The sequence below is a fragment of the Nelumbo lutea genome, chromosome 3 (genome assembly GCF_056320005.1).
Source record: "Nelumbo lutea isolate HS-2025 chromosome 3, American lotus-T2T, whole genome shotgun sequence".
NCBI classification, from domain to species: domain Eukaryota; kingdom Viridiplantae; phylum Streptophyta; class Magnoliopsida; order Proteales; family Nelumbonaceae; genus Nelumbo; species Nelumbo lutea.
Window position 1 is genome coordinate 60,092,500 of NC_142686.1, and position 11,559 is coordinate 60,104,058.

Here is an 11,559-nt window from a genome sequence, read left to right on the forward strand (position 1 = left end):
CTCTAATTTTCAACATCAACCAAACTATTTCCCTCACTTTCAATAGCCTTGCTTGACCACACATGACAATTGACTACCACACTGAAATAGCATCACTAAACGTCATCTCTTATATTGCAAATTTCCAAGATCATTAATGCAATGTTTATGTTGCTTAATGTAAGTGATTTTTGATTCACATCTTGTACCAACTCATCAATGGTTTTAATTCATTCCTGCTAAAGCTAGATGACAGGACCCCTTTCGAAGAGAGAGAGAGAGAGATTTACTTCAGTTCGTGATAAATTTAAAGGCTTAAAGAGATAGGTCCTCCCAAAAAGTGCCATTAACTTTGTACAGGTGAACTTAGTGATATCATCAATTAATATTTGAATAAGGTCTTACCTCTTGAAAGACTGAAACCCTGTTATGTATTCGTATTTGCAAATAGATTCTTACTGCCATACCCTTTTCGTTTCATTGAACTGTACAAACGCAAAAACCCCGCACTCCCATCAAGTTCACTCTCCAATACATAAATATCATGAGAAAAACAGTGGGGAAAGTTCAATTTTCAAAATACTGCAGAAAAATTATAAAAGAAAAATCCACATTAATTATAAAGGCTAAAACTAAAGATAAATGTTTGGAGTGTTCAGCAAGTTGCAACCCAAAATGGATTCATGATGCAAAAAAGAAGTGGGGGAAATTTGTACCTTGCCTCAATTTCATGAACATGAGCAAAATCTTTTCCTTGAGCATCTGGCCAGCTAACTTTCCTCCCCCCATTACTCATTTGATGCTCCTCCACCTTTTTAGTCTTCTTGAGATTACTCTTGAGAGGATAGGATGTTGTGCAAGGCCCAGGGGACTCACTACTGTAAACTGATGAGCTCCTGTATAGATAACGGGGAGTGATGGGCCTCCCGGAATTGTATTTTTTAAAATTAGTCGAACGCTTAGTGACTCCACACTCCTCGGCCTAAACAAGTTTGGGTAAGTTGAGAGAGAGGGATGGGTTAGGCACCTCTCTCTCCGGTCAATGTGAATGCCAAAACTTTCTTTTCTAAATTTTGCATTTGAATTGGAGCTGATAATCTATGTTCTCTGGCAATTAGGAAGGATGCAGATGCTTCTTTCTTCCCTCCCAGACCAATCCCTTTTTGGACATAGGGACCTGAGCATAGGGATGGCAATTCTATGAGAATTTTCGGGTATTCGACCCGTCCCGACCCTAATAGGACCTGTTTATCCAAACCCTATAGGGTTTGGGACGGGTTTGAGATTTTAGATTAAAACCTATAGGGTTTGGGACTGATTTGGGTTTTGACTTTAAGGTATCTGATACCCGGGATGCATAAATATGAACCTATTATATTATATATCATGCATAAATTTATAAATTTTAAGACTAAGATAATTATTCTATTATTAATATTTTATTTGTATAAACTTATTGGGATTAAAATCATCATTTGATGTAAATTTAGATTTGATAGATTGTTTATTTCATTTAGTTATAAAATACTAATTTTAAATATTAATTTCTTTTACTTTTTAGATAGAATTGCTAATCATATTATATAGATTGATTGTTTTAATGAACACAAAAGTTAATAAAATCTATTTTATTTCATTAAATAACATAAAAGGGGAGATGGCTTAATGGCTTAAAGTAATACTAAGAGATTTTCATTAATTGATTTGGATTTAAGTCACACTACAATCATTAAGAAAAATTTTTTAATAGAAAATGTTTGGTCAAGGAGTTTAACGAGTGAGATGGGTTGATACGGGTTTAACAGGTTTGGGACTGGACGGGTTTAGAAAATTGAGAGGATAAGTTAGACCCGTTTAGGACGGGTTTGAAATCAGGGATACATACACGGATTCCCGAATGGGTGGACAATTTGCACGGGTGAGAAATCCCACCCCTTTTCTATCAGGACTCCCACTCTTAGACTCAGTTGGCCGATCTGAAGAGTCGAAAGAGCACATCAATTCACCCCAAATTCTCAAAAAACACAGCAGCCCTCGCACTCACAAAAACAAGATACAAAAGAAGCCAGAAAGAAAAGAAAGAACGAAAAGAAGAAGATCTAATAACTGAAACTGAACTAAATCAACAACATCTACAAGTATGTGAAACTCGAATCTAAACGACCGAGTATGAGGTAAGAGTATTACCTCAATGTAGCCTCAAAGCAAAGTTCGGTTATGATCTTTTGGTGCTATGGGAACCCTAGCTCGGTAGTGATAGAGGGGTGAGAAGGCATTAGCAGCGACGCTGGAATCTGATGGAGTTCGATGAAGGTAAACTAGAGAAAGCTCGCCAGACAGCACCACTAATCGTTGGGTTCTGCTTTGGACCACCCTTCCTCTCTCTCTCTCTCTCTCTCTCTCTCTCTCTCGGTTACAGACACCTCTCAAATTTTCTCTAATCTCTCTCGATCTTTTTCTTAAACCTTCTCCTGCTCTCTTTCTCGAATTCTCTCTCTGTTCGGTCTCTCTCTCTCTCTCTCTCTCGAATTTCTCTCAGTTCCTCTCTACTCTCACTGAGCTCTCTCTCTTGTCGTCTCTTCTCTCTCTCTCCTCCCTCGAATTTCTCTCAGTTCCTCTCTACTCTCACTGAGCTCTCTCTCTTGTCGTCTCTTCTCTCTCTCTCCGCAACCCTTCAGAATGTACCTCACCGACTCACTTCGAGTATTCCTCACCCGTTCTAAACCCTTAGGACCCTATTTTCTTAAGCCCCCTTTGTTCAGCTTCTTCCTCTTTAAACTCCACTTATACCCTTCCTTCGACCTCCTTGTCTTGGGAAAGGAACCTCCTATTTTTAATGAGGGAGGGGGTTTCAGAAAAACTCAAAGTGGGTTAGGGTTTTAGGATTTGGAGAGAGAGGCTGATTTGAAAATTTGGGTAAGAAGGGGTAATTTTGTAATTTAAGGCTTGGGGGTAAATTGGTAAATTGGTCAAGGGATATTTTGGGTAATTTAGTTAAGGGGTATTTTTTGAATTTGAGCCAGGGGTATTTTGGTAATTTCGAACAAAGAGTATTTTGGGGAAGTTGGGAATGAAGGGTATTTGGGAAAACCCGAATAAGGGGTATTCTAGTAACTTGACCAAGGGAAAATTAGGTAATATAGTATAAAGGTAATGTGGAAGGAGGGGTGCTTTGGTATTTTGGTCAAGGGCATTTTGGCAATTAAATGGGGGATATTCTAAGAGTTTGGAGGAAGAGGTATTTTGGTAATTTGGGCAAAGGGGGATCTTGGTAATTTGGTCAAGGGATATTTTGGTAATTTGGAAGGGTCATTTTGGGAATTTGGAATGGAGGGGTGTTTTTGGAAATTTAATGTATGAAGGGCATTTTTAATGACTTGAAAAGAAGGTAGTCTTGGGTATTTGACATTAGGGTATTTTGGTAATTTGGTTAAGGGCATTTGGGGAATTTAGAGAGAAAACATTAATATCTCATTTGATTTGTTATGTTTCAAAGTCCATTGTAGCATTAAAGTCTCTCGTAGTAGCAAAGTCCCTTATGGCAGCAAAGTCCCTCATGGCACTAAAGTCCCTTGCGGCATCAAAATTCCTAGCAGCATCAAAGTCCCTTAACATTGTTTTGCATCATTACATGGCATAAATCTTATTGATTTCCTGACTTACAACAAATTGCTATTTGTGTCGTGACATAACAAACATTTTTCAGTGTTTTTATTTTCAATTGCAACACAACATATCATGATAAAAAAATGATGAAAATGAAAATGATAAAAATAAAAATTGAAGATAGAAATGATGATAATAAAAGCTTGATAACAGGTCCACCACCTTTCTCTAAACATGTGGTAGCATGTCTTGAATTTGCAAATTATCCATCATCACCAAGGAGCACACGCGAGAATACCAGTTTGAAAGATCACGTTAATAATGTATTGACATCTTAATATTATTGCCACGCACTTAAAAGCACAACACTTTGCACCCTCATCAGATTTATCAAGTGTTTTACCAGAATTTTTGAGTATAAACTGCTCTAGAATGGAAGGATGTCCCTCATCTGACAAAAGAGCAGTTACACTATAACAACCATAGGACCTCTATCAAGTTTTTAGAATGTTTTATTAAAAAGCTTTTAAATTATTGTATGAAGAATATCTGCGATTGTGATTTGCGATGAGCTTAAATATCTTGTTCCTTAGCTGCTTTCAATGCTGGTTTTCCTTACTTTTAATGCATTTATTTATGGCAAATACACCCTGATTCCGTAAGGTTTTTGATATCTACAAGGGGTCATTTTGCTAAAAGTAATTGATATTCACATGTTGCTTTCATTGTTGTTCTCTCTGAGTGTTATTGTTGTTCTTTTTCTTTATGCCAAATGTACCCTAATTCCAAAGGTTCTTGATACCTAGGAGGGGCCACTTTACCAAGAATAACTAGCTTTCACACAATGGAACGATGTTGCATGGGAACCCTTCTTCCTCTACTTAACCCTCTTTCCTTATTTTGACCACTTCCTAGCCTACCCTTTATAGAAATCTTTGTGTGCTTTTGTGTTTTTATTGTTTTGTAACTTGCTGCTTCACAATAAAGAGGGGCAACTATCGACACATAATTTTTGCTCAGTCCTCTGTTTGAACTCTCAATTCACCCTCGAACATTGAGTAGACCATTCCAACCCTACCAAAACCTAGGGTCTAAAGAGCCCAAATCCTCAAAATCCACTGTTAATTTCATATACCCCAAAAGCCTCAAAATACTCCTTTCACCAAATTACCAAAATTCCTTCCATCCTAAATCCCCAAAATACCTTTCATCTAAAATGACCAAAATACCCCTCAGACCAAACTCCCAAAAAACCCCTCTTCAAAATTACCAAAATACCCTCTCATACCAAATTACCAAAATACCCCTCCTACCATATTATCTTTATACCAAATTACCTAAATTTCCCTTGGTCCAGTTACCCAAATACCCTTATTCTGATTTCCCCAAATTCCTTTCATTCCCCAAATACCCAAAATACCATTTGACCAAAAATACCAAAGCACCCTTCATGACCAAATTACCCAAATACCCCTCAAAGCTTGCCCTTTCAAACCCTAGATTACCGAAGTACCCTTCTCTTGAATGAAAAAGAGGAGATAGAGAACGCAAAGAAAGAGAAGATTTTGGCTGAAGCTTCTTTGAGAAAAAAAAAGTCAGAAATGAATAAAGGCTGACTCAAGGAAGAAGGCAACTCCATTCAATGATTTTGTTCCCTACTTTCTTATTAAACTCCATAAAAGGGTTTCATTGATTGAAGGGTTTAGCAAGATAAGAATCTCTTTTCTTCTTCTCCATCTTTTCCTGCAATGTATCTAGCTATTGACGATTCTGCCATCATTGATCTCTATTTGAAGGCCAAGCTGAAACCCAAGCCATTGTCTGAAAGAAATCATCCAAGTTGGTCAAATCCCAGAGTCATCCTATAGCACCGTTCTTATCAATTGAATGTTGGAATATATGAATACAAAACATACAAAGAACAAGAGACTTTGTTGCACCCAAGATACATCATGCTGGAGTTATCAAGGAAGTTTCGATATAAATACCTGTGTCCATCGCAGCAGTCGAACCTTGTGGAATGAATGAGTTACTCTATCGACAGGTGTGGTTTTCCTCAGTTAAATCCTTCATCTTCTTTTTCTTTAGGTTTTTCTTTGACTCTCTATTTCTGATGGGGAGAAATAGGGGGCGGTTGAATGATTTAACATCTTGGGAACCATAACTTAAGGGGTCTTTATATTTTGACCTAATAGAATCCCATTAAGCCTATAAGGGTCAAAATGTGGTATCCACTCATTAAACCCCATACTTTCTTATTAAAGTCTATGGGCCTTGCATAAATGAATCACTTAATTAAGCCCACTTATAAAATAGCCCATCAATGCAATTGTTTCACTAAATATGTAAGCCCACATAATAGAGATTAAAACCTAACAATCTCCCACTTGGGCTACATATGAAATCTGAAACAATTATATTGAACAAATTCCTTATGTGTACACTTTTATGCTATTTTCTTTAGACTTCTCCTCAGTTTCAATCTGGTCCATTTCCTGCACTAATATGAGATTATAATGGCTTTTGTCACATAGAAGCATGACTAAACCTTTCATGCTCACCATACCAATCCATTTAATGACATAGATCAAGTATGAATGAGTGGCATGAAAATTACATGTAATGTGATCTCAAAACATGCCTATTTCCAACTGGTTCTACTTTATTCTTTATAGAGATCATTCAAAAATTCACAAACATATTCAGAGATGTAGATGATGAAAAGAATCATAAAACTTTATTATGTATAAATGTAGACATACGAAACATGCCTTATTCCATAGAACATCCAAAAGTAAAACAAAAAAACTCCCACTAAATCAAGGTATCACAAAACATGCCTATACCCATACGAGCAGTGTGCTCAAGAAAGACCTTAGGTGGTAATCCCTTGGTCAACGGATCCGCTATCATGGAATTTGTCCCTATATGTTCTATACAAATCTGACCACTCTGAACTCTCTCCTTAGTAGATAGAAACTTGATGTCAATATGTTTTGACTTTACAGAGCTTCTGTTGTTGGAATATAGAACTGTAGATTTATTGTCACATAATAATTTTAATGGCCTTTCAATGCCATTAACTATACGCAGCCCAACGACAAAGTTATGCAGCCATATCCCATGATTGGATGCCTCAAAACATGCTATGAACTCTGTAGCCATGGTTGATGAAGCTATGAGCGTCTGTTTGGCACTTTTCCAAGATATAGCTCCTCCATCTAACATGAAGACATAGCCCGAAGTGGATCGTTTGCTGTCTTGGCATCCCACAAAATCAGAATCAGAATATCCAATGATCTCCAAATTGTTTGACTTCCTGTAGATTAACATGTAGTCCTTTGTTCTCTGTAAATACCGCATGACCCGTTTGGCTGCTTTCCAATGATCCAATCCTGGGTTACTCAAATATCTGCCCAGCAGTCCCACTATAAATGCTATATCGGGGTGGGTACAAACTTGAGCATACATCAGATTCCCTATAGCCGAGGCATAGAAAACCTTTTGCATTTCCTTTAGTTCAAGGTCTGTTTTGGGGCACTGACTGAGACTGAACTTGTCTCCTTTAGTCACAGGCATATCACCCGACGAACAACTTTTCATGCCGAATCTGCTTAGCACCTTTTTGATATAGCCCTTTTGTGACAATCCAAGAACACATCGAGGGTGATCTCGTACTATTTGTAAGCCTAGCACAAAAGAGGCATCCCCAAGATCTTTCATCTCAAAATTCTTAGTGAGAAATTTCTTGGTTTCTTGCAGCAAGCCTATATCGTTACTCGCCAGCAGTATGTCATCGACATATAGCACCAGGAAGATAAACTTGCTCCCACTAAACTTGTGGTATACACAATCATCAACCACATTTACCTCAAAACCATATGAGGTAATCACTTGATGAAATTTGTGATACCATTGATGAGAAGCTTGTTTGAGACCATAAATGAATTTCTTTAATTTACAGACCATAGACTTTGAATCTTTGGATTCAAAATTTTATGGCTGAACCATATAAATCGTTTCATCAATGTCTCCATTGATAAACGTTGTCTTTACATCCATCTGATGTAGCTATAAATCAAAATGAGCTACAAGTGCCATTATTGTCCTAAAGGATTCCTTTGAACAAACTGGAGAAAATGTCTCTTTGTAATCAATGCATTCCTTTTGAGTAAATCCTTTGGCGACTAGACGAGCCTTATATCTTTCGACATTGCCTTTTGAATCCCTTTTGGTTTTAAATATCCATTTGCAACCAATGGGTTTTGAACCTTCAGGCAACTCGACAAGATCCCAAACGTCATTGTCTTTCATGGATTTCATCTCTTCTTGCATGGCATTGATCCAACGTTAAAAACTATAACTTTGAAGGGCTTCACAAAGGTTGATTGGATCATCTTCCGATAAGCCTCCCGAGTCTTCTTGTTCTATGAGGAACAAGATGTACTCATCTGGAATCGCACTTCTCCTTTGTCTGTTGGATCTCCTCAATGATACTTCTTGAGGTTGTTGAGTTTTCTCTATGGGAAGAACTTCATTGTTGTCTTGAACCAGAATTGCTTCTTGAACAATGTTAAGAATTATTGTCTGATCATTGTCAATAATGATATCAGGAAGAGAAATGAAATTATCTTCTTCCAAGACAACTGTTTCGTCAAAAGAGACGTTCCTTAATTCTTCCCCCCCAAACTCTACATCCTCAAGAAATCTGGCATTTCCCGTCTCAAAGAAGGATCGAGTAATGTGATAAAAAAACTTAAATCCTTGAGAGCATTCTGCGTATCCAACAAAGTAGCAACTAACTGTCTTAGAGTCCAATTTCCTTTCGTTATGCCTATAAGGCCTTGCTTCAGTTGGACATCCCCAAACGTGTAGGTGCCTTATACTAGGCCTTTTCCCAGTCCACAATTCATATGGGGTTTTAGTTACCGCTTTGTTGGGTACTCTATTAAGGATATACACTGCAGTTTTTAATGCTTCTCCCCAAAGTGATTCAGGTAAAGAAGAATGACTAATCATGCTTCTTACCATGTCCTTAAGCGTCATGTTTCGTCTTTCAGCAACACCATTCATACTGGGTGTGCCTGACAGTGTATTGTGGGACGATACCACATTCCTTTAGGAAGTTAGCAAAGGGTCCTGGACGTTGTTCTCCTGATCCATCGTATCTAACGTAGTATTCTCTACCACTGTCAGATTTGACGGTTTTAATTTTATTACCAAGTTGAAGTTCAACTTTAGCTTTATAAGACTTGAAAACGTCTAGGGATTGTGACTTCTCACTTATTAAATATAGGTACCCATACCTTGAGTAGTCGTCTATGAACGTAAGGAAGTATTGTTGACCATTCCACACTGGTGTAGGGAATGGCCCACAGATATCCATATGTATTAGTTCTAAGACTTCTATGCACCTGTCGGCACCTGTTTTCTTTACGTTCGTTAACTTTCCCTTAATGCACTCAATACAGACTTGGAAATCTGTTAAATCGAGGGAATCAAGAATTTTGTCCGATACAAGCATCTGAATTCTCTGTTTAGAGATGTGACCTAAACGCTTATGCCATAAGGAAGCAAAATTCTCAGCTAATTTGCGCTTTGCCCCTTTAGAACTTGCATGCAGGATTTCATTATGGGAAGCTATGGTTTCCAACATATAAAGACGATCGATTAAAATACCAGTACCAATAACATTTGAATTTAAAGAGATACTAACTTTATTATTTCCAAAACCACAAAAGTAACCACATTTGTCCAAATAGGAAATAGAAATTAAGTTCCGTTTAAACGACAAAGCTACAAAAGTCTACTAAATTCAAATAACAACCAGTTTTCAAAAGTAATCTAAAGTGTCCTACTGCTTCCACTGGAACTTTATTGCCATTTCCTACGTAGATGAATCTTTCAGCATCATTTGGCGGTCGGCTCCAGAGGCAACCCTACATAGACATACTTATGTGAGTAGTAGCGCCAGAATCTATCCACCAAGTATCTATAGGTACAGAAGCTAAGTTAGCCTCAAAACAAACTAAAGTGAGAGACGCACCCTTCTTTACATGCCAGGCAGCATATTTGGAACACTCTTTCTTCATGTGTCCTGCCTTCTTGCAGAAAAAGCAAGTGAGTCCGTCACATTGCTTCTTCACCTTTTTCTGTAAGGGTGTTCCATTGGCAGTATCCTTAGCTTTCTTTTTTTTTATTATTCTGAGAGGTTGATGCTAGGTGAATACTTTCAGTCTTTTCTCTCTGGATCCTTTCTTCTTCTTGCACACATTAGGAAATGAGCTCATTAAGAGTCCATTTATCTTTCTGAGTATTATAACTCACCTTAAATTGACTGAATTGTGCAGGAAGAGAAATAAGAGCTAAATGCACGAGTAAATCATCATTTATCTCTAACCTTAGTGCCTTTAGCTTTCCAGCAAGGTCTGATATCTCCAATATGTACTCCCTTATGTTTCCCTTTCTCTTGTACCTTGTGGAAATTAGAGTAGCCAAACAATTGCTAGTTTCCACTTTCTCATTTTGGGTGAAATACTATTGTATTGCCACAAGGGATTCCTTAGCATTATTGCTCTAAAAAATAGAGTCCTAAAACGCTTCCAATATGGAACGTTTCATAATTATTAGACTCATGCGATTAGAACGATCTCATTTCTCAACCTTGGCCTCATTGGAATTATCCTAAGCCAGAATGGGTCGCTCCATCCTTAAGTCATGGTCTAAATCCATGAAACCGAGAACGATTTCCACATTCTCTTTCCAGACCTTAAAGTTTGTACCATTTAGCATAAGAATGGCACTGATTTGAGTAGAAACATTATTTGTAGTTGCCGAAATTGAATAGAGAACAAAAACAACATATAATCAATAATACAAATTACAACATTATTTGTAGAAACATTTAGTGTTTGCACAAAATATCAATTGTAAATGGTACTCTCAACGCAACAATCAAACATTGATAATAAATCTTGTCAAACAACAACCTTTCTTTGGACCGACTATTATTCACATGGATAATAACCTCACAATATCAATATTTATCATCGCATGTGTGTTCATTGTCTGGCCAAACATCAACCTTCCTTTGGGCCGATCAATGTCCGCATAGAGTCGCATGCATGACAAAACCAAAACAATTCAACGTTCCATACAAAAAAAATTGTCGCACGTACATGTATATCATGACCATTTTTTTATTTATTTTGGAGATGCATCGAGTCGCTATTGCGTTTCCCCCATTTTTTTTGGATCTGAAAACTGCATTGAATCGCTGCAATGCGTTATTTATATATATATACCTTGCATCATGGTTGTTCGGCATGCACACAACCGAACGACTGTACAACCTCAAACAAGATACAATCTAAATATAAATTTTATTTTGACAGAAAAAGAAAATAATCCTAATAACGCAACATAATTTTTGCTCTGATACCACTTGTTGGAATATATGAATACAAAACATACAAAGAACAAGAGACTTTGTTGCACCCAAGATACATCATGCTGGAGTTATCAAGGAAGTTTCGATATAAATAAATGTGCCCACCGCAACAGTCGAATCTTGTGGAATGAATGAGTTACTCTATCGACAGGTGTGGTTTTCCTCAGTTAAATCCTTCCTCTTCTTTTTCTTTAGGTTTTTCTTTGACTCTCTATTTCTGATGGGGAGAAATAGGGGGTGGCTGAATGATTTAACATCTTGGGAACGATAACCTAAGGAGTCTTTATATTTTGACCTAATAGGATCCCATTAAGCCTATATGGGTCAAAATGTGGTATCCACTCATTAAACCCCATACTTTCTTATTAAAGTCTATGGGCCTTGCATAAATGAATCACTTAATTAAGCCCACTTATAAAATAGCCCATCAATGCAATTATTTCACTGAATATGTAAGCCCACATAATAGAAATTAAAAACTAACATCGACGTTTATAAGAGGTAAAATCCCTTACCTCATCTCC

At 37.3% G+C, this 11,559-nt stretch overlaps 1 long non-coding RNA gene across 1 annotated transcript; it reads right to left on the reverse strand.

Moving 5' to 3' along the window:
* Window positions 1–494: 494 nt before the first annotated feature.
* On the reverse strand, window positions 495–2,739 carry LOC148865216 (uncharacterized). The gene is made up of 2 exons (XR_016109028.1): window positions 2,167–2,739; window positions 495–1,955 (listed from the first exon to the last, which is right to left on the reverse strand). It is a non-coding gene; the product is annotated as an uncharacterized LOC148865216 (long non-coding RNA).
* Window positions 2,740–11,559: the final 8,820 nt, after the last annotated feature.